General features: G+C 40.2%; 1 protein-coding gene across 5 annotated transcripts in view; it reads left to right on the forward strand.

Annotated features, from left to right (window-relative positions):
• PDE4D (phosphodiesterase 4D) overlaps positions 1-23,628 on the forward strand; it is a gene marked incomplete at its 5' end in the record, with an annotated part of 319,930 nt that overhangs the window by 248,688 nt on the left and 47,614 nt on the right. The gene's annotated exons all lie outside the window — the stretch shown is intronic.

The following is a 23,628-nucleotide window of genomic DNA, read 5'->3' on the forward strand; positions in this document are numbered from 1 at the left end:
CTTTCCTTCTGTTGACTTTGGACGTGTCACTGTGATCTCTGCAAATGCCCCTGTTAGCAATGTGAAACAGTTCCCATTTTCAGATTTAAAAGTAGATACTTTATGAGATAGTCTTGAAAATGTAGCTGAAAGAAACAGTTTGTTCCTGTCTAACTGTGGCACTCTATAACTGGATTATAACTGAATGCTGCTTAAATTGGCTAGCTTCCCATAGCCTTATGGATGTGGACATGAATTCACTTAAATGAAACACTTTTAAACTAATTTTCCAGAGAGCAGTGGTTGCCCTGAAATGAGAATGCCCCTGTTTGCTGCGTACACATCAACTGTTGTAAAACACTCTCAGCTTGCTTAGCTCCTATTTAATTTTCCTAGTTACTTTTATAGTTTTCTACAGGCTAAGTCTATACATCATGTATCTGTTACTGTGTATTAATATTACACCTATTTGCTCAGTAATCTGTAAAATATCTTGGAAATAAGAGTGTTATGCATTAAAAAAAGAGAGAGAGAAAGAGAGAGAGAGAGAATTTACAATGATGCTTTCAGTATTTCTCCAAAGGGATTTTCCAAATCCCTTTAATGACAAATTTCCTGCATATAGATACTGTTCTCCATGAAATAACTTGGCTAAGGATGAGGCAAGTGGTATTACCTGTAGTCCTTTATTTGGTGCGTAACCTGATTTCATTTACCATATAAAATCCTTAGACTGTATCAGAACTATTTCAATGTACATTAATTGTTACAGTAGATTTATTGAAATTGAGCTGTCCTTGAAATAAGTTAACTCTACCTTGAATTGTAACATTTGCTGTGTGAATTATTGAATTAGATAGCTAAGTTATAATTACTTAGTTTAGTTATCTAGTAGTTATCATAAATATGCATTATTAGTTTTTATCGTTCATACTTCTAATATATTTGCTCAAAACATCGTAATTCAGGACTATAGTTTTATAAATATAAAGGTATAAGAGCTACAAGGAACGGAAATGGTTGTGTTTGTGTCACTTCATGTAATAAAATTTACATACACAAGTAGTATGTATAGTACAGCCTTATCAATTTAACTAGAAAATCTATATTGTGATAAAGGCATGAGTCACAGAAACAGAGGTCTGACTGTGTTTCCCAGGACTAGTCAGCCAGCATTGGTGTGTAATACAAAATATCAGTCCTTTCTCGTTGTCTTTGACAGTCCACTGGCTCCAACCTGAGCTGCTGCGTGAAGGGGTTGCCATTCTGCACAGTGCCTATGGCACAGTCACCTTCAGGGGAGTTTGCACAGGAGATTTCTTGCAACTGGTGCCTCTTGCAAGCATCCTGGATATTCTCATGCTGCAACACCTCTGGTGTCAATGGTGTTTTGAAAGACAACAGCACAATAGCATTTTGCTACCTTTCAGAATCAAGCTCTTAGAAAAACACTCCTGGTTTTTCTTAAAGGATTAACACTTACACATTTATTTAGAAAAAGAAAAAAAAGAAAATCCTGTAAAAGAATATTGTTGATACAGTGAACTTTGGAAAATAATGAGCACATATATGATTTCTGTACATTTTTCCCTCCACCAGTTCTTTCCTGTGAAGATTTTTAAATCTAGAACAGGATTAACAATTAACATGAGCATCCTAGAAGATTCAGTTTTTAATCTGGATGTTGAATATTTATCCTCTGTTGCACAATTAGAGGTAGGAAGGCAGTAACAGAGGCAATGAAGTTAGCTGGACCTTGTGTGTGAAAAAGTCAAGATACTAAAGATGTCAGGCTGCCATATTTTTGTTACCTGATTATAATTTACAGGGTCAGGACTAACTTGCTCCAGCTAAAGTCTGACAACAGTAAATATTTTAGTATTGGAAGAATTTACTAGCTGCAGCTAGTCCCATTTTAAAATGGGATTTTTCAGTATTTCTGAAAATGTTTGAGTCCACACTCTGATATTTTATATTGTTGGCATTGCTTATTTAATAACAAGAAAGACAAGCCTCATTTTTCATTGTCATTACCACCGTACCAGTAAAGAGCTCCAGGCCTAGGCTAGGGCTTGTACTGATAAGCTGTAGCTGCTGGTTTGTGTCTCAAAGAGGTTTTTTAGAATGTAAAGAAAGAAGGCTATAGATGGGTAGATTCAGAAGAAAGGAATGATGGAATTATGATGGAAAAAAACACTTTGATGGCATTATTTGGCATGAGAAGCAGTTGACCCAAAACAGCAGCACTCTTCATTTTTAGCAGTTTTAAATGCATCACAGCAATGGGAACATAGGGGCATAATTTAAATGAGAATGGGGTAGCTTTGCTAACATATAGACAATATGTTGCATGTGTGAAACTGCAGTAGAACTGCAAATGTCACAGTTTAAAGGCAAAGGGACCAAATAAGTAATGTCTCACAGCTGACTCAGGAAGGAGATCAGAAGACACCTTGTAAAGTACTTAAACCCTAATGCAAATAACTAGTTTTTGGCACACTAGAAAAGAGTAACCGTAAGAGGGGTGTCATGAATAATGTGAATATACAGAGACTGAACAAGTTAGGGAGACCAGGTCTATATTCATGTTTTCACAAAGTTTAAAAAATATTTTGTTATCTGTTTTCCTGGTGGAGGTTATGACTTGGGTCATGCCAATTGCTAAATCCTGCTGCCACGAAGCACCTGCTGGGTATATTCTTACTCAAGCCCTGAAATTTTTTCTAAGAAGTATCTAATAAATATGTTTCTTTGTACCTTAATGATGCTTTTGTTACTTTTACTGGAATTGCATTGATGTTTACAGCTCTCCTACTGATCAGGTTAACACATGTAATGGCTCATAAGAGGAGCTATTTATTTTCTAGATTTGCCTGTGCAAGCCTGAACTATTAGGTTCTGCAAATCGATGCTAACAACATGAGAAGAAAAAGCAATAGGCTGTAAAACATAAAGTAAGTTACACTTAATCGATATAAACAATAAAATCTAGGGTCTTTTTGGCAATATTTTGAGAAAAATTAGAAAGGCCATGCATCATGGTTAGCCAGGTGTACAATTTAAAGTACTTTGGTGACTTTGTTTAAAGATAATAATGGATAGGGCTGTGCTGTTATTAAATGGTTCTGACTTCGAATTCAAGGAAACTCTTAAGAATAAAACTACATGTTTAATATTTATTTGTGACTTCTGATAGTTAAATACAGGAATTCCTTGTAAATCATTATGTGTAATGTGTAAATCATTATGTTTTTCATAATTTCAAGTAAGAGAAATAATAGCAAAATGGGGTATGAAATAAAAGTGAAGTATACAGGTTTTGTAAGTATATTCAGTGAAATAATGAAATAGCTCAGGAAATGTTCGACAATAAAAAACCATTAGGCATCCATGAAGGTTGTTATAGAGCATTTTTTAAAGGTCACACTTGCGTTTAACTTGGTGATAAAAGAATAAACTACTTCTCATAGGTACTTTATCTGAACATCAAAAACACAACTGGAAAGAAACCATAAAATCAATAACATCCTTTTATTTCGTTGACATTATGTGCATAGAGCTACATTAACTGTACCAAAAATATCCCTTTTGTGTCAGTGAGTTCCAACAGACAAAGAAGAAGGAAAAAATGAATATATTGCCACTTACAGAGTAATTGCTTAAGAAAAGTAATAAACATCCAGCCCTGGGTACTGCATTTTATTTTATTTTATTTTATTTTATTTGGAAGACACAGTCCTTTCTTGTGGACTTTGGACAAATATGCTTCACTTTTCTGTACCTTGTTTTCTTTGGGCCTGACATCAGACTGCAAGATGACATCACTGCAAAGCACTAATTTAAATTTTATTAGTAGTGCTTTACATTTGTTTACATTTGAACTTGGCATTTTCTTTGAAGTCTATTGACAGCTATTATCCCTTACTCTTTCAACCTTCTTACCAGACGATGTTGGCTGATATTATTATTTACCTCATTAGTGTTGTAATAGTTGTGGTGGGATTTTAAATTTTAATTACATTGCAGTATGCACTGTTCTCTTAGGAATCTTTCACACAATGAAGGAGTCACATAGAATCAGAAAAAGTACATTTGTTGTATATTTTATCTTTGTTTAATTATCATCTGACTAAAAAATTAAAAAAAAAAATCTGTGAAAACAGTAATTTGAGCATCACCTGGCTGGAGTGCAGGACCTTGAAGAATAGTTTATACTTCTTTGGTGAGAATTTGTATTTCAGTCTTTCATCAAAAAAAAGGTTAAATAATGAAAGTTAAAATCCTTTTTAAAGGATATTCATAACTGAGGCAAAGGGGAAATTAATGTTAAACTCAGGTATACACTATTCATGGACGTTTACGGAGATTTGTAATAAACGTTTAAGTAAAGGAGGCTTATATAGACAATGCTCATGGTGGAATTTTGGGCATGGTGCTGTGCGGGGCCAGGAGTAGGACTTGATGATCCTTTCCAGCTCAGCTTATTCTATCCTTCTGTGATTCTGATTTAGAAAGACATGGCAGGGCAGACTGAATTTACATGTGCAGATGCTTCTGGTCTCAAATCTTTAAATGATAGTGTGGAACACAGGTTTGTTTCTTCTTAACATCTCACCACTGACTGGCTTCATGCACATTTTTGCTGTGAATGTCATGAATTTGGGTGAGTGGTTCTGAATGTTTATGCACAGTAGAGACTTTAATAGAGTGCCCTTACACCAGTGTATTTACAGTGATTAAAAATGCTAATCTGGGCAGATTGTGAAGTGCTTCTCAATGGGTAGTGTCAAGTAGAGTACTGCAGTGAAATGCTTTGTAGTTTATATGTAGGGAATATAAATCAATGTCTATGTAAAAAGTGGAAAGAAAACAAAGTAAGAAATTCTAAACTCAGTGCTGAATTTTGGGAGCAACTTAGAGTTGTTAAAGATACTAGCTGAATTATTTGCATCTAAAATAGTAAACAGAAATAATCTGAATTATTTTGAATCACGAATAAGCCAAAACTGCTCTCATTTATCTTAAAGTAGGAGAGAAAATATGAGTGAAGGGAAAATTAACCTTAGTCTTTTTCACGACATCACCGAATGTGAGGATCTAAGCACATACCCCATTGCTGCACTCATCTGTGGGAGTAATGATATCAGATACAGTGGTACTGAGCTCATCATGACAACCTTTTCCTTTTGGGTGTCTGTTGTCTGTAGATTTCCAAAACCATTTCAAATATGAGCTACTAATCCCATGGAATGTGCTTTAGCTATGTGTTAGGACTGAATAATTTGGGAATTTTCTGTAGGATGATAGAAGTTTCTATCTCCAGTTATGTAATCCAGGACCAGTTTCAGTAGGTAGGAACTTCATTTGTGATGGATTAGGTGAATACAATCCCTGGTTCCAATAAACACTTTTGTTTTGGCCTTGACCTTCACTGTTGCGTACAGTGTGCCTGCTTAAGTGATGTGTTATAAAATACCATTTTATATTTAAATGTAAAACAAAGTGTAGCAAACATTAGGAATTTTGCTGAAGCAAGTTTAATCTATTTCTTGTGGAATGATAGTTTAGAATTAAAAAGGAATATTACAGAACTATCTGTTTTCTTGCACTGAAAATTTCTCCATGGAGCAATGGAGAGCAAGATTCCTTTAGCAACACACTTCTTTCAGCATATTCCTCCTGTGTCATATTGTGGCTACATAGCCCAAGCATCTCAGAACTTCTGTTGTGTTGACGATGTTGATTATCATGTTAAACAACATGGCAACAATGTGGTTTTTTGCTTAGCCCAAAATTTGCTTTTTTTTCTGACCTGGTGCAGGACTCATGGCCGATGACTGTACTGTAAGTCACTAATTGCACTTGTACCAACAAATTGTGAACTTTGTTAGCACACAGGCACCCACAAGTATATCATATTCAATCTGAATGCTAGGGAGATTGCATTTCTTCTCACATTCTCTTCCATCATGAATTCCCTCCTCCACTTAACTGTTTTGCTAACAGCAAAGTTTTTCTTATGCTAAGAAAGCAGATTTTTTTTTTTTAAATTTGCTTCCCTAGCAGATTCAACTGGAAATTTCCTATATTTTTATTTATTGCAGCAGATATAAATGGAACAGTTGCTCCCTTCCAAAGCATAACATTTTGCTCTTTTGGGTACACTGAAGACCGTCGTTCAAGTACCTCAGCTCTTGGTGGTGCAGTGTTAGTGGAACACTTGAACTAGATATGTCTTTTATTTTCTCTGAGAGCTTGCCATCACTACTATATTAACTTGAGCTGAAAGTCACATTTTGTCCCAGAATTATTCTTGTGTAACTGGTGGTGTGAGTCAAACTGTGCCCCAAAATGATTCTTGTTTAATGAAGAAAAAATAGAAGATTTTGAAGGTGATAGGGTACCTATGCACCATTTTTAATTACATTACCTCTGGATAAGTGTGATTCCTAGGTGGAATCCTAGGAATCCTGAGCTGAATTTCAGAGATCTGCCTTCTGGTCACAGTTATGGATGAGCAAGGTATGTGGTGTAGACTTCATAACTTATTTTCCCTCTCTGTGCCTCTCCATTGGAATACAGATACTTTAAGTTGTGGACTGTGTCTTAATGCAATGTTCTGCAGTAAGTAAGAGTAGAGACTTGAAGTTGAGTTTTTAACTTCTTTAGCATTACTGTAGTGTGTATAATTAATCCAGCTTAAACCAACTAATGACCAAACATCTGTATAAGTGTACAAGCCCATAAAAAGAACGATATTTATTTGATTTTTTCATGTAATGTAATTAATATTTCTCATTGCTTCACTTATTTCTCTATAGTATAACAAAAAGTCATTAGATAGGCACCATAAGTTTATCTAAACTGAATTTTTAGCTATTATTCTTGCTTGCAAAAAGCTATACTGATAACACTAGTGAGCAGATAAATGCTACTCTTATTTGAAATCTTACTCCAAAACATTGAATATTTTTTCCACTTGATCTTCTTCTGTAAGGAATTATAGAATTTTTGGCTGGGTTCTTTCCATGTGACAATACTCCACATGTTAAGGATGGGGAGCTGGAAGGCATGATGATGATGCTTGCCAAGGATAATTGGCTTCTACTATGTGGAGCAGCTCAAATATTGTATTACGGCATGTAATTTGGGTGTTCATATTGTTGTAGTTCAAACCATTTCATTAGCCTGCAGCAGCAAGCTGAGCTTCCTTTGGGCTGTCTCCTTACATATTTCTTAAACATGCTACATGCAGCACTTGAGAAAGGGGTTGTCATTTCCAGCTATGGACAGAGTTCTCTTTGGAATAGAAAGAAATTAATCTGAGTCTTTTTCTTTCCATTTTTTTTTTTTCTAATGACTATCATGTTCTGCCAATCATTCTTTTGGCTTTCTGTTAAATCTAAAAACCTCTTTGCTAGCACATGGATATAGAGGGCAAGAGTAGTTGTGGAGCTCTGTGTGGACTGATAAAAGAATTGTTAGATCCTTATATACATGCTATTTATGAAACTTTAGCAGTGTTCTGAAAAGCAGGCTTGGGCCAGTTCAGATTTGTCATCTGTAACACGTAGAGACATTAGAGATCTTTGGTCAGTTGAATCTGTCTTGTTTTCTTGTCTTCAAGCACTTTTTATGTGCTTCTCCTACTCTTTATCTATACATACTCATTTAGACTGTGCTCTGATATTTTTCTCCTTCAGTGTGAAGGAATGGGAGAGATTGAAGGTTCGTTTCTCCTCATCCACAAGGAAAAGGTCAAAGACTTTAAGCTACTTAGGTCTTCACCTATCTACAGTCAGAGCGAAGATCATCTGAATCCCAGAAGAAGTTGAGTTGTCCTCAGAGTTTTACAGCATAGAATTTCTGTAGGAATAATTCTGGTTGGACAGGGCTCTAAACAACCTGATCTAGTTGAAGTTGACTTTGTTCAGTGCAAGGGGTTTGGACTAGGCAACTTTTAAAAGGACCCTTCCAACTCAAACTACTCCATGATGCTATGAAACCATGAAGCGTCTCTGGTAGATGGTAAAAAATGCACAGCTCTGATGACTGAAAGGTGCATGTGGTCTGACTTCACTGAACCAGACGTGAGGAGGAAATCAGATTGTCTGATTTTGTACACGACACGTACCATCCTGCCGTGAGCGCTGCAGCACACAGGACACCAGCACAGCCTCATCCTGTGACTGTACATGTTAGACGCACCAGGGTGGCCCAAGCTGCAGTTCACCAGCTTCCTGTGCCTGGCAGGCAGGGCCATCAGCACTCAACCAAGCTCAGGGACTGTTCTTTCTCTTCGAGAAACAAATGCTGTGTTGACAATAAATTGTTTTAAGGTTTGTGCTATTACAAGATAACTTTGTAGATGATGTAAAACACTCATTTTTGCCTTTCACATTTCATTACCTCGACCACTTGTCCAGTCTCACCAGAACACATGGCTTGTCCCGTTTGCTTGACTAACTTTACAGATTAATCTTCTTATTCATGAGTTCGAATTCATTTGTAAAAACAAATCTAAGTTACAGGCCACATCCTCACCTACAGTAAATCACTGTGCCACTATTAAAATCTGATATCTACCTATTGGCTAAGATGTAGCCATTTAATTTCTGTATGCTTTCCTTTGCAGAGATGTACTGTGTTTTATTGGATAAGATGTTAAAACTATACCCCTGCGCACAAAACATTTTCCTTGCCTTAAAAAAAGTGACCTTTACACTGGACCAAATGGGATTTAAATCAGAACACTCTTCCATATTTAAGGTTAAAACAGGCTGCGAAACCCATTAGGAAGCAATCTAGAGTCCTACAACAGTTGTGTCACAGAGGTTAAGAGAGCTTACCTAATAATCAAAGCCTGATTTAGTGTTTCTTATGGAAGAGAACTAGCTTGCTATGTGTTTGTTTCTAATGACTACACATTCCTTTTAAAATAATCAATTTTTAATGGATTCTGGTTACTAGCGGTGTTTCTCAGGACTCAGAATTGGGCCCAATCCTGTTCAGTATCTTTACTGATGATCTGAATTAAGGGATTGAGTGTACCCTCAGTAAGTTTGTGGACCACACCAAGTTAGCTGGTAGTATTGGAAGGTTTTGCAGAGGGGTTTGGAGAGGTGAGATAAATGGGCTGAGACTGACAGTATGAGGTTCAACAAGGCCAAGCGCTGGGTCTTGGTCTTGGGTTACAACAACCCCAGGCAGCACCACAGGCTGGAGTAGAGTGTCTGGAAAGCCGCCAAGTGGAAAAGGACCTGAGGGTGGCTGAACATGAGCCAGTGTGTGCCCTGGTGGCCAAGAAGGCCAATGGCATCTTGGCCTGGATCAGCAATGGTCTGGCCAGCAGGACTAGAGCAGGGATTGTCCCCCTGTACTGGGCACTGGTGAGGCCACACCTTAAGAAAATCAAAAAAGAAAACACAACCACCACTGTCATTTTACGACCCCTTTTCGTCACTCCTGACAACTCTGTGGAGTGACTCCTCAGTGAAATTCTGATTTGTTGCAGTCAGTGGGACTTTTGCACAAAAATTCATTGGAGCTGGGGCTTTAACTGCTGTTCTTTTCCTGTTGAAAAGTTTTATGATCTAATGACTATTTTCCAGTTTATAATGTTTTCCCTTTTGGAAAATTCATTGTCTCATTCTGGAGTCTGACCAAGTTGAGCATCTCTTCTTGTTGTTTAGCTTATCTTATTCTTTTTCAATCAGCTCCTATATTATTAATTGAATTTTGTTATCTACCACAATGACTTCCAAAACAATGAAAGAATATGTTCATCACAACTATATTTGGTATTTTTTAACTCCTCATGTGTGGGTCTTGCCTCTAGCAGGTACAACAAACTTGATGTATATGCTGCTGGACACTAGTGCCCACCAAACCTGCTCTATCAATCCTCCCCTCAACTAGACAGGGAGACAAAAAATAACAAAAGAGTCATGGGTTGAGATAAGGCCAGAAAGAGATAAGTCACTGGCTACCATAACAGGCAAAACAGACTTGACTTGGGAAAATTAGTTTAACAATCAGATCAAAGTAGGATAATGAGAATTAAAACCCAAATCTTAAAATCTTAAAATCACCCTCCCCCCTTGTTCCCTACTTCCTGTGCTTAACTTTTTTCCCAGTTTTCTCTACCTCTTCCCCTCCAGTGTTGCAGGGGGGTGGGGAATGGAGGTTATGGTTAGTTCCTCACACATTGTTTCTGTCACTGCTTCTTCCTCAAGAGAGGACTCTTTCCCCTGCTCCATCATGGGGTCTCTCCCACAGGAGACAGTTCTCTGTGAACTTCCCCAGTGTGAGCCTTTCCCACTGTCTGCAGTTCTTCACAAGCTGCTCCAGCATAGGTTGCTTCCATGGGGTGCAGCCCTTCAGGTACAGCCTGCTCCAGTGTGGGTCCCCCACAGAGCCAAAGGTCCTGCCAGGACCCTACTCCAGCACAGGCTTCTAATGGGGTCACAGCCTCCTCTCAGGCATCCACCTGCTCCAGCACGGGTCTCTTCCATGGGCTGCAGGTGGATCTCTGCATCCCCAGGGACCTCCATGGTCTGCAGGGGCACAGCTGCTTCACCATGGTCTGCACCACGGGCTGCAGGGGAACCTCAGCTCTGGCACCTGGAGCACCTCCTGCCCCTCCTTCTGCACTGACCTTGGTGTCTGCAGGGCTGTTCCTCCCACATATCCTCACCCCACTTTTATCTGGCCACAGTTTGCTTCTGCACAGTAAGTTTTTTCCTCTCAAATACATTATCTTAGAGGCATTGCTGCTGTAGCTGACAGGCTCAGACTCGACCAGTGGTATGTCTGTCCTGGAGTTGTCTGGCATTGGATGTTTCAGACATGGAGGAAGTTTCTGGCAGCTTCTCAAAGAACCCACCCCTGTGGCCCCCCTGCTACCAAAACCTGGACATGCAAACCCAAGAGATACTTCTTCTAAGGACCTCTAGCACAAGTCTTTGTTTCACTGGTCCCCAGTAGAGACTAAGCAGGTTGAAATGAAAGGATCAATGTGTTTTCCCTGGAACTTTCACTTCCTCTTACTTTTGGACATACTCTACTGATCTATCTGATTTTCACAAACTGAATAAGCTTCCTTTGCAATTAAAAGGATGCCGTGAATTTGCGTTGTCTTCCCTGGGAGGAGCACATCAGACATCAGCGATGCTATGTTTTTAATGTATTTTGTATGTTCTTTGTACCCCAATGGTTCGTCCCTACCTTCCCGCTTCTACTCCCCGTTGGTCTGCCCCAGATCAAAGCTGCTTTCCCAGTGCTCCCAAATATGGTTATCCCCTCCCTTTGTTCTGGCTCCTTCCCTATCAATCACCCAAACCCCTCCCTGAGTTCTGGATTGTTCTGTGCCTGTCACCAAAGCCCTCCCTAATTACCCTTATATGGTCCCCATCAATCTCCCGAGATCCTGCCCCCTCGGATACTTCCCCTCTTGGAAATCCGCTAAACCCAATTGGGGCCCACCAAGGCCATTGGAGCAGATGTGAGTCTGTCCCTCCAGTGTCCCTCCCCCCTAATCCACTTATTGGTCCCTAGTTGGGTTACTCCCCTTGTTCACCCCCTCCCCCCCCCATAAGGCGTGGTTGCTGTGGAGCTGTTGCTTGTCCGCCGTGGATATCCTTCAACAAACTTTGCGATCCTCCTTGCTACACTCTATGCTCTCCCTAGTCGGGGCTGCTGACAGCTACGCCACCTGGAGCTTCAGCTTCCCCTGGGCAGAGCTGAACTCCACAGGAGCAGCTTTAAAGCCGAGAGCCTTCGGCTGCTCCCCACTCTTGCTGCACACCACAGGGGCTGGCTGGGTTGAGAAGCGAGCGGTCACTGCGACACCCCCGAAAAAATTTGAAAGATGTGTATTTTGCTTGAGTGGACTGATTTCACCAGTAACATGCAGAGGAGCTCTGCTCCAGTCAGCTGCTGATGTTCTAATTCTTCAGAAGAAAAGTGTTGGCCCCCAGATCTCAGGACATTTTATTTTGATTTTAAAATGCCGTTATTGGAAATGTTTAAGTCCACCCATGATTTTTGTTACTAGGACTAAAACACGTACTCATTTTTTCCCCTTCTTTAAAAAAAAAGTTTTGGATTACTTCCATAGTTCAGTTTTGTGTTTTATATTTTAAATAACACATATTTTTAAAATTCCTGTTTTGATTTTTACTTACTATATTTTCTGCCTTTTATATTGTCCTGTGGTTTGACAAAAAGCAAAATGAGAAGAGAAATTATACTGGTCATTTGCAGGCTTAGAAGGGGAGAAACTTCCTATTTATCCATATCAGAAGAACATAAGCAGAAAAAAACGAGGGGAGAAGACCCAGAGCTTTTTATGTATTTCTGCTGTCAGATCTTGAATAGGTCTCTTGAGTACTACTAGAATAATATTTTGAATATTATTACTATTTATACTAAAACAAAGGAGATTATAAAAACATGTATGACAATAGTAAAAATTCTGTTAGAATTACCTAACTAAAACCAGTAAGTTTATCCACTGTCTTAGTTTTATAACCTGCAAGCAAAAATATCATTCACTTCTTCAGCACTGTCACAGAGAGGTATGGAATTTTACAAGAGATGGAGGAGATATCTGTAGAGTTTTGTAGAGTAAGGGTCTGATTCAGCACATACTCACTGGGAATAATCCATCAAGAGTATCCATTTAGACAAGAATTTCATGTTTCGCCATTGTTGTTAGCAGGACATGAGAGTCCAGTGATAAGGAGTGTGCTGCTAACCCAAGGCTGATTCAAACATCACTTGACCTGGGAACAAAGCGTTAAAAACTAAATAAATACTGAAGCTAAAAGAGATGTTTATGAGTTGCCTCTGTTCTTAGTTTAGGGAAGAGTGCAAAAGTGTAGCCTATCCTGTGCCATGTAAATACAAACCAGCTAATTGTGTGTGAAGGGAAGAACAGTTTCACAAAAAGAAAGAAGGAAACTTCATTCATACTACTGCCCTTTTTGCTGCTTTCAGGAATGAAGATGATTGAAGTTGTGTGTTTTGTATTTTTCCTTCTGCTTTGTTGGAAAGAAAGCATTCTTCCTGCTACAAAACTGGGGCAGGGTTGAGAACTTTGCTCTCTCCTGCAGTCTCTGAGGTTCTGAGATAAAGCCTGTCTCTGTCTGCTCACTCTTGCCATCAGTTAAGCTAGTTTATCTTGACAATGTCATGCATCTCTGCTTCAAATTAGTTACCACCAAAAACAGTTGGACATTTCAGAATGCTTTCCTTAGGAAATAAGTGTGTATTATCAACAGCCACTGATTAACTTTTGAAATCACTGACCACCGTCAGCTAAATCTGATAGGGAGGATTTATTAAATTCACTAAGTATAAACTATACAAAATGGGTAACTTCATTAAAAAGCCTGTTAACACTGTCTTTAAACAAACAAACAAACAAGCAAACCCCACAATATGTAGTTTGAGCACATTTCTTATTAGACACCAGAGGAATTATATGGAGAATAGCTGTCATGGGTTAGCATAGCTACGGAAGTGATTTTCTTGCAAAGAGGTGCTTACAGCTTCCTCTATGACCTAACAGAACCTATCAACTGGCTAGTTTGAATATTGACAATTTTTTAAGCCACTTAAAAAAGCTTGACACACCTCTGTGATCCACATTTAAGAATGGACAAACCCTGGGAAAGCTATCTCTTGCTTCCGGCCTTGGGACAGGTAACTAGGGGGGCCCATGCCGCCCAGCGGGGCTGGGATGGACCCTGCTTGGCCTGGTCTGGGCCGGGACACAGCCATCCTGGAGCCGTGCAGCCCTGTTCCACCCGCAGCCCCTGCAGCCCTGCTCCGTGCAGGCAGCGGCCCGGTTCACACCCCCCCCTCCAGTAAGGCTGAAGATCCAGCTGAAGCTGCACTGCTGCCCGGCAAAGATCTTGTGACCAACAGCGATAAGCAAAATTCCAGCTGCAAGGCCTGGGTGAGATTAACCCTTTTAGTGCTGTAAGTTTCCTCCAGAACAGATGAAGCCTGCAGACATTCATGCTCTTTGAGTCTGAGGAAGAGGGAAGGTGAAGAAAACACCATAGAGACACCAAAGTCAGTGAAGAAGGAAGAGCTGAAACCCTGAGGGAGGAGAAAGAGGAGATGCTTAGAAACTGAAGTTCTGTTGTAAAGCTATGGTGGTGATGGACTATGATATATCAGAGTACCTGTTGTAAGTTCATGAAAGCATTGGGCATAGAGCGTTCAAACTGTACTTGGGAGCAAAAGCACCTGTGCTGGAATAAGCAAATGATTGTACTTGTGAGCAAAAGTACCTGTACTGAAATAAGCAAATGCTGAAGCAGCTGTAAATTGATGAGAAGTTTGAACAGGGAGAGAGGGACGTGATGAGGACTCTTGCTCGAAATTGGAAGGAGAAGACCTCTGTTCCTAGAGATGCTCCCAGAGATAGTCCTAGAGATGAAGATGATGAGGACCCTTTTTCTCCCAGGGAAGGGGGAGAGCCTCTATTCCTAGAGATGAAGATGATGAGGACCCTTTTTCTCCCAGGGAAGGGGGAGAGCCTCTATTCCTAGAGATGAAGATGCTCTCAGAGATGGGTGAAGAGAACTTTTGCTTCTGAACAGCTCATCCTTAAAATGGTACCCCAGTAGCTCAAGACTGGCCCCTCGAAAGCAGTTGTGGGGAAAGCTGCAAGTCGGGGGAAGGGACTCTCACATGCGAGCAGAGAACCAACCTGGGCGGCTGTCTCGCTGTGATACTGAAGCCATGAGAGAACTTCTTGTGGAGATGTCTCCATAGCATGAGCAAGAGAGACTCCTCTCCCTAAGTGAACTGAAAAAGGTTGTTATAGATTATATAAAAATATATGTTATATTTTATATAAAGGTTGTCAGTGGTAAACTGACTGAAAATCTCAAGAGTTGTCTTTTTACATTGTCAGTGGGAGAAGGGAGAAAGGTGGGGGGGAGGAGAAGTGTTCTGAAGGTGTGGTCTGACTTTTTTTCCTCTTTCTTTTATAAACTTCTGTTAATAAACTTCTTTATATTCTTTTAAGTTTTGTGCCTGCTTTGCTTTCTCCTAATTCTTATCTTACAGAAGGTAAATAAGTAAGTAATGAATATTTTGGACCAAACCACTACACTCTAATTGGTGTTTCCACCTGGTTACAAACTGAACCCGCTACAATAGCCAAAGTGAACGTATAATTCTTGGAAAGCTCTCCTCCAGTTTTCCCACTTTATCAGACACCAGGAATTCTGCCCAGTTTTTTTTTTTGGCAAAGACCAATTACGATTTTTTAAACTTCAGCATTTATATTTTTTTTATGTAGTGTCAGCTCAGTCTGCACCATTGGGTGTCAGGAAGTTCAACAGTCAAGTCAACCACACAAAGACACACAAGCTTAAGGACAGACTTTATTTGCTTTCGTACTTACAGATACTTTATTTTATTCTGCAGTGATATCAGAATATGTATTTGTAAAGTTTCTGAAGAACTCTCAAAACCAAACAGGGATAATAAGATTCTTTCCTAGATGGGACTCCCAATATTCACATTTCAGCTTGATCTAAGCAAGTTCCAGTTGATAATAAAGATTTTGTTACAGAACAGAGTTTCTAGGTTTTGGAGCTTTAGGCATCTCAGGAAAAATCAATAGTAATCTGCTTAAAAGTGAAGCTGATTTTTTTTTTGACAAACACTTGAGCTGTTCCTTTGTGTTCTGATCATATGTCCTAAGACAGTAGAAAAACAAAACTGAGTCTATTTAATAGTGAAATTTTAAACATTTACATTTAGTGATTTGTATTTCATGTTTTCATCACAACATCCATAATAATATATATGAGATGAGCTCTTCTGCAAAGTCCTGATGGAGACAGTGTAATATTCTTTGATCCCTTCTAGTAGGGACAAATACTATTACAGAATTACAAAGATGACAGGATGGCCATTTGAGCCACCCACTTTTTTAAAAAATGGCTTTTATTTTTTCAATTGCTAATTCAATCACAGAATCACAGAATGGTTGAAGCTGGAAGGGACTTCTACAGGCCACTAAGTCCAATCCCCCTGCTCAGGCAGTGCCAGCTAGAGCGGGTTGCCCAGATTATGTCCTGATGGCTTGTGAAGATTTACAAGCATAGAGACTCCACAGAACAACCTGTTCCAGTGCTCAGTCACCCTCACCATAAAAGTTTTGCAGAGTTTGGAGGGAACGTCCTGTAGTTTAGTTTATGCATGTTGCCTCTAATTTTGTTCTACTTTGAAAATCTTTCATTTCTCTCATTATGTTGAATCTACAGCAGTATGCTTCTTGGAAAGAAACTGGTTTACAGCTACAGGGGAAAATGATTCCAGGATATACCCTCTCAACTAGAAGAACTATTTTTTGTATGATACAAAAAATAGGGTAAGAAAGCAACTAGAGTAATTAATCTGTTATTGAACTCCTTGTCCACAAGGGAATAGAACTGACACAGTTCTCCCAGAACTTTTGGGAGAAAAAGAGATAAAAAAGAAACAGACCTTTTCTCAAAATACAGTTGGTTCATGAAAAGAAAGCAATAAAAATACATTTTTAAAATTTTTAAAATTTTTAAAAATACAAAGGACATTGTGCTACTTGAAAATCAAGAATTTCCCTCTTTTTCTTCATTTTGGGCAAGGTTGATTGCTTCATGAAAGAGCTTACTTCCTTTCACCAGTGATTAAGTGACAGTGGTCCTTCTGGCAAATTCTTACAGGCAGTGGATTAAGGAATGCATTAGTACTTTAACAAATTGGTCATAGGGGAAAGGAGCAATGGATATGGAGGAGTGGTAATAGAAGAACATTCATTTGGCCTTGCTGGATATTTGATAATAGCGAAGAGTGTATTTAAACATTCACACTGCAAAATTTTGATGTGGTCTGTCATTGAGGCCGTAAATTATTTAAATATGGTGTCTGTACTGAATGCATGTTTTCCCACTTGGCTTCAATTGAAGATACTTTTCTATATTCTGAATTTCTATGGCACCTCAAGACTGTTTGTTTAGATGAATTTGCAAATACTTCATACAGAAATTCTTCTAGACTTTGGGGAAAATTATATCAGTATGAGTAACTCTGTTCCCAACCTTTTTTCCAAGAAATACATAAAATGATTACAGAAAAAAAAGCCAGAACAAGTTAGCAGTCCCATACAGAGAAACTGAACCACATAGTGAGCGCGTAATGATACAGTTCTTTATTTATAGGAATCAAAAGTGTTTTATTTACTCTAAACTAACTGTAATAGGCCTGTTCCAAGAGCCCAACAACTTCTTCCTAGATATTTGCAGTGTTCCTGTTACCTGGTTTCATAACAGTATAAACACATATTTTTCATCCTTTTGCCCTTGACATAGAGTCTTAGTACACAGAGATATTGTCACATGAGATATTTGTTTTTTTCTAAGACCATGAGAGAAATAAAAACTGTTTCAGGAAAAAAACCCATTTTTTTCCTAGATCCTCATTTAATGTGTATTTTGTTTGTACAACTCTTTATGCACTCCTTTTATATTATGTAACTATAATCAAGTATTTTGACAAGTTGTGCATAACTGGAATTTATCATTTTCCTCCTATAATAGCCTGAAAGTTTCTACTTTCTCTGTTCAAGGAGATAAGGCAGTTTTCACAGCCTAAGGCTAGTGCTATTTGTAAAAAGCAGTATGTCCTTGTCATTTGGACACAGTCTCTGTATGTGTAAGGCTACTAACAGGTACAAGGAATTTTTCTTTACTACAGTAGAAACACTAAGACATTCCTAGCATGGAAAAAAGAGTGTTCTGAGCGGGACCATAAAAACACTTGCTGAGAAACCTTCTGCAGTTGAGTGGTTTTTCCAGGTGTTCATTCTAAAACCTGATCAAGAGTATTTTGGTTTACCTGTGATTGTGGAGAGATGTGCACAAAGTTGTAGATGTTACACAAAAATATCTTTCATAATTACGTTTTATCAACAGTGAGACATGTAAACACTCCATGAAGATAGCGTTTTAAGTCACAATATGTGTGATTTTCTCAGTAAGATATTAATAAAAAAAAAAAAGTAGGAGAATGGATGTTATTTCTGTGCTGAATAAGAGCTAACATGGTTATAATTAATGGAAACTGTCAATATTGACTAAATATATCAGTCAGTCAAATTTTAGGCCATCAGTTAACATGCTAAGTATGAACATCCTCATTTACAGAAAAAAAATCTTAATTTGAACCTCTGAGGATTTTTTTTGAAATGGTAATTGTAAGAGAAACTGAAAATCTTGGTTCTGCAATTCTGTTGCTCCAAACTTCAAGCTTAGAGTAGGCTGAAGAGTATAAAAGAACGGTCAGAAAATTCGGGGATGATGTCCAGGGTCTGAATCTCACAGATGATCATAGAATCATAAAATGCTTTGGGTTAGAAGATCATCTGCTTCCAAACCCCTTGCCATGGGCAAGGCCACCTTTTACCAGGCCAGGTTGCTCAGAGCTCCATCCAGCCTGGCCTTGAACACTTCCAGGGATTGGACATCCACCACTTTCCTGGGCCACCTGTTCCAGGGCCTTACCACCCTCACAGTAAATACCTCCTCCCAATATCTAATCTAAACCTACTCTCTTTCAGTTTGAAGCCATTCCCTCTTGTCCTACATGTGCTTGTAAAAAGTGTCTCTCCATCTTCTTTGTTGGTTCCCTTCAGGTACTGGAAAGGCACAATTAGGTCACCCCAAAGCCTTCTGTTTTTCAGGCTAAATTCTCCCAACTCTCTCGTCTTTCCACACAGGAGAGGTACTCCTTCCCTTTGATCATGCTTGTGGCCTCCTCTGGACTTGCTCTAGCTCCTGTGCTGGGACCCCAGAGCTGGATGCAGCACTGCAGGTGGGGTCTCAGCAGAGCAGAGCAGAGGGGCAGAATCCCCTCCCTCCCCTGCTGCCCACACTGCTCTGGATGCAGCCCAGGACACGTTTGGCTCTCTGGGCTGTGAGTGCCCATGGCTGGGTCATGTTCAGCCTCTCACCCACCAGCACCCCCAAGTCCTTCTTCCCGGGCTGCTCTCAGTCTGTTCATCCCCAGACTGTATTCATACCAGGGTTTGCCCTGACCCTGGCGCAGCACCAGCGCTTGGTCTATTAAATCGCATGGAGTTCCCACAGGCCACATGTTCCCAGCTTGTCCAGGTCCCTCTGGATGACATCCCATCCTTCAGATGTGCAGCACTGCTCAGCTTGGGGTCGTCTTCAGATTTGCTGAGGGTGCACTGGATCCCTTTGTCTATGTCACTGATGAAGACATTAAATCACACTGGTCCCAGTACAGACCCCTGAGGTCACCACTTGTCACTGGTGTCCATTAGGACTCTGCGCCCTTGACCACGACCCTCTGGATGTGACCATCCAATCAATTTCTTGTCCATCTGACAGTCCACTCCTCAAATCCATCTCTCTCCAATTTAGAGAGAAGGATGTTGTGAGGGACCATGTCAAAGGCTTTACGGAAGTCCAGGACATCCACAGCCCTTCCCTTGTCTGCTCATGCTGTCAGTCCACCATGGAAGGCCACTGGGTTGGTCAGGCAGGACTTGCCCTTGGTGCATCTGTGCTGGCTGTCTCAAATAACCTCCCTGTCCTGCATGTGCCCTAGCACAGCTTCTAGGAGGATCTGTTCCATGATCTTCCCAGGCACAGAAGTGACCCTGACAGGTCAGTAGCTCCCAGGGTGCTCCTATATATCCTTTTTAAAGATGGGTAGTATGTTTCCTCTTTTCCAGTCACCTGGGACTTCACCTGACTGCCATGACTTTTCAAATATGGAGAGTGGCTTGGCAGCTACATCAGCTCTTTCCCTCAGGACTGTGGATATATCCCATTGGGTCCCCTGAACTTATATATGTTAGGGTTCCTTAGGTGGTCACAAACCTGATCTTCCTTGCCATGAACTTTGCTATCCCAGTCCCCATCCATCTGTCCATCTCTCAAGAGGTGTGGAAAGAGAGAAATTAAGACTGTGGCAAATTTGTTGAGTACCTCAGCTTGCTTTTCATCTGTTGTTACCAGTTTATTTTTAACATTGTTTATCAGAGGGTGCACACCTTCTTTGACCTTCCTTTTCTGGTTAGGTCTTCAGTTCATTTAGAATAGCCTGGAGGTTTTCAGAGCTTCTTCCAGCAGCCTGCAGCTCCAAAAGACAGTACACATGCCAAGACTATCTGGATCACATCACTGCTCAGCAGAGTGCTTGTCTTCACTCCAAGACACTCCCATTTTAAGGCAACACAGTGGTCAAAGCCCTTTGCTGTGTGCTTGCTGAGTCAACTCTTTTCCAGTCCCTTTGCATCACTTAGATGATCTCAACTGATCAGACAATAATGAAGAATCTGTACTTATTTTTTGATTCTGCTGTTCTGAAATTCATTAAAATACTGAAAAGATTAGTACAAATACACTTGAGTGTTTTTCTACTTGGGTAGAAAAGTGTGGTATTGCTTTTTGTTCTCCAGGAATAGCAGAACAACATATATGAAAATCATGACAAACCATTATGTAAAGTGGACACTCTACATAAGTATTGCCATATAGTAATTTTTTCCCTTCAAAATTTTTGAACATAAATTGTTCCCAAATAACGATATGAATTAAAGTGGAGCCATCTATGGTGTTTTGTTAGGCGCTGTGCTAAGAATCAAGTCTTTTATAGACACAGACAGTAGAACACTCCTTAAAAAAATAGCTGTGCAATGCCAAATGATTATGCTAGAGCTTTTTCTTTCTGCTAGCCTTTCATTTGTTGGTTTTTTTTTCTATGTACCATACTGAAAGCTACATATATAGGAATTGCTTGTAATCTGTAAACTGAAAAGAGAACACTTGCTGTCACTTCCTTTTTTTTTAAAGCATATACAAAATAACATGCAAATTCTTAAAGCAGCTGGTGTTAAAATATACTTCTCTTCCTCTTATTAAAGCCTAATGAGACATAAAAAGAACCTTTGACATTTCAAGATGCCTCTCATTTACAGAAGTTAATCTGTCTTAGGACTTTATCGTCTGGGTGGGGAAGCTTGATCATGTGTCTAAAACAAAAAAACTGATTAGTAGATCAGTCCTGGATCTAATTACAGGGTGCTATCTTAGAGGTAACAGAGAAGTCAGAAACAGTGTTGTGAGGCTCTCAAAGCTGCACAGCTGATAATTATTCTTTTATTCTTAGCTTAGTGGCACCGGAGTGTTATACTTGAAAAGCTGTTAACCTCAACATTTTCCACCACATTGTATAACAACAAAAGTGTGGGCCAAATTTAGAGCTTTGGTACTGTTCAGAAAAAAGCTTTCCTACGGTTGTTCTGCCCTTCAGAACTGCAGGTGTGCTTGTTTGATGGGTACTTTGCCATCATTTAGAAAACCTTTTATTTCCATTTAAGATTGGTCTGACAGCTCTGAGTTCTGAGAATTTTCAGGAGGTGCCAAGTCTAGCAAGTCTTAAGCCTAGCATTGGCCATCAGAATTTTACTTAGTCTGAGTGGTCAGTTGGGTGGTCCCCACGGCAGTCACAGACTCTTGAAGTGTGGCAGTCTGAAGTGGGAGATCGTGAGAAGCATCCTAAGGGTGAGGAACTTCCTTGTGAGTGATGGATTCTGCTTTCTAATGTGCTTTGAGGTGTACTGGGAAGGTGAATAGTAGATAAATATTCCTGAATGCAAGGTGCCATTAGTAATATATATATATTTGCTAAATAAATGGCAAACTGAGCATTTTATTAGTTTTACCTAAATATTGTATCCCTTGAATTTATTTTGTGGTTTTCATACTTCTTGGGGAAAAAAGTCATCTGAATACTTTCTTAAGTATTAGAAAGGCTGGTTTTGTTAAGAAAAACATGGTTCCTAGTATCTGATTTTCAAGAATTGCTGTTGGGCAAGCTGCAGGCTAGCTGAAAAATAACATCATACAAATTTGTTTTACTGTGTTCAAGAACTAGTGAGCTGTGATGTCTGTTGTATTATGGAAAGTCATGGATTCTCTTTTGATAGATAAACAGGCTGGAAATCCTGACTTTATTGGCCAGGAAATTCCTTTGGATGAGATAGCATTTCTAGTAAGTATGCATCTGAATGACAGTGTTTACAATTTAATGGGGATGTTTTTTTGTTGAGTGTTGGTTAATGTGTTTACTGAAGTGGCCAGCACTGCAAAATTTTCTTTAAATGGTTCTGCCAATTAATCTCAATTCAAACTTCCTGCATTACCTTTTTCCAGATGTAAGTGAACATTATTCAAAATCATGGGATGTTTTTGCAATAGCCACAAGCGTGTGAAGTTTAAAAGTTGTGAGGGTACTTGAAGCTTCTGAGCATGTGCTTAGAAACATAAAAAGATCCAAGTCTAGTATCCAGGATGTTGTACAGTAATGCACTGGGCTATTTGGCAGTAGTCCATGCTGGCGTGTTTTATTTGAATACGAGTTTTAGTTAATTTGTTTTCCTGATTTTTTGCTTGTCTGACATTTGAAAATAAGGTTAATTTGATGTGAAACAAGTTAAGGGAGATGTTATCAATGTGAAACTAGTCAAGGGAGATGTTATAGATGTCCATAACAAGCCGACCAAAGAAACATTTCTCTACCTTGGAGTCAAGTTTACATGTATGTAGCTGATCTAGATGTGTCTACACCAGCAGTTTCAAAACTTGATGTTTCAGATACACAGCTTGGAATACAGGATACCTGGGCTAAAACTCACTCAGCTCTGAGTTCAATGTGGAGAAGCTTTCTTGTGTTCAGATCTACATTGGAATAAAAAAGAGCTGGGCTTGGTAGGTGAGGTTTGCACTCTGCATATAGGATTATTTTTCTGAAATTATTTGCATAGTGACAGATTTCCTGTTATTGGGGAGTTGTTGATGAAGGGTATGTCTTCCTGTCTGTAACTGAAACTTCTGCTAGACAGTTAGTTCCAATTGAATATTTAGCAATTTTGGTTAAACTGTGGTTTTCCATACCATTATTGGGTTAATTGCCCATATTGTGTTCCTGTGTCCAGTTCCAAAACTTTTTCATTGGTTCTTTTGTGCTTACAGCCAACATGCAATACTTTGTGCCGGTTCTAGCACACACACACAGGCTCTGGGTTAGAACAAACACGACTGCAGTTATCTGAGCACTCCTTTGACAGCTGGTGCTTCGGCGGGCCATCGCTGTTCGGAGCACTCACATGTGCTCTTACACCTTTCCCCGCGCTTCTATAAAGGTTAACCCGTTAATTTCTGATGGTGCCGCGGTGGATAGGTAAGGGGGAGGACGGCTCGGCGCGGCTGCCGGCGGGGTGTGGGTGGGTGTGGGTGCCCTCAGCAGCCGTGCCTCCGCGCTTCCCGTGCCCCCCGCGCCGTGCTTGCCCTGCCGCGGTGCCGGGGCGCGGTGCCGAGCCGGACGCCTCCCTCGAGGGGGCGGCGCTGCGGGCGGCAGCGGCCCCAGGGCGGGCGGCGGAGCCGAGGCAAGGGGCGAGCCCGGCACGACCGAAGTTTCTTGCCCGCGCCGCCCCGGTGTCTCCGCAGAGCGCGGCCCCGCGGAGGGGCAGAGCCGCCGCCCGCGCCCGCAGAATGAGGGAGCAGCGCCCGTGTCCGGGCACCGGGCAGCGGAGGATGGGCGCGCTGG

Source organism: Coloeus monedula (assembly GCF_965178545.1).
Source record: "Coloeus monedula genome assembly, chromosome: Z".
In the NCBI taxonomy this organism is placed as follows: Eukaryota; Metazoa; Chordata; class Aves; order Passeriformes; family Corvidae; genus Coloeus; species Coloeus monedula.